The following is a 427-nucleotide window of genomic DNA, read 5'->3' as shown; positions in this document are numbered from 1 at the left end:
CCCCCCCCCCCCCCCCCCTCGTAGCACCAGAAGGCATTTGGCCCCCGCCCTCAGTCTTAGTTTTAGCCCTCTGTGCTAAACTAGCTGCATGCTCCCACAATAACAGTAGTGACGTCACTAGACATCATTGGACACACGCTGCCTTCAGGTTCTCCTCCCAAGATCTGATTTCTGAGCACTTTACGTCGTTTATCCGACTGGAACTGCCTATGACTGGAAAGAAACAGGACAGAAACAGAGTAGATATTTTTGGTCGAGAGTTATAGAGATCAGGAGAGATAGATTTTTTTCAGTAGAATGAAAAAGAGAAGCTTTAGAGAACAAAAGTAACTTCAACACTTTAAATGCCCTGAAAAACCGGGTTCTTAATAAATACAGAGTTTTTGGTTTGGGTTAATTGTCAGACTTTGTCAGGGATTTGTAATGG

The sequence above is a fragment of the Seriola lalandi genome, unplaced genomic scaffold (assembly GCF_002814215.2).
Source record: "Seriola lalandi dorsalis isolate HSWRI2012SDOR001 ecotype SW California unplaced genomic scaffold, Sedor1 jcf7180002054861, whole genome shotgun sequence".
Classification (NCBI taxonomy): Eukaryota; Metazoa; Chordata; class Actinopteri; order Carangiformes; family Carangidae; genus Seriola; species Seriola lalandi.
Note: the sequence above shows the minus strand (reverse complement) of the source record.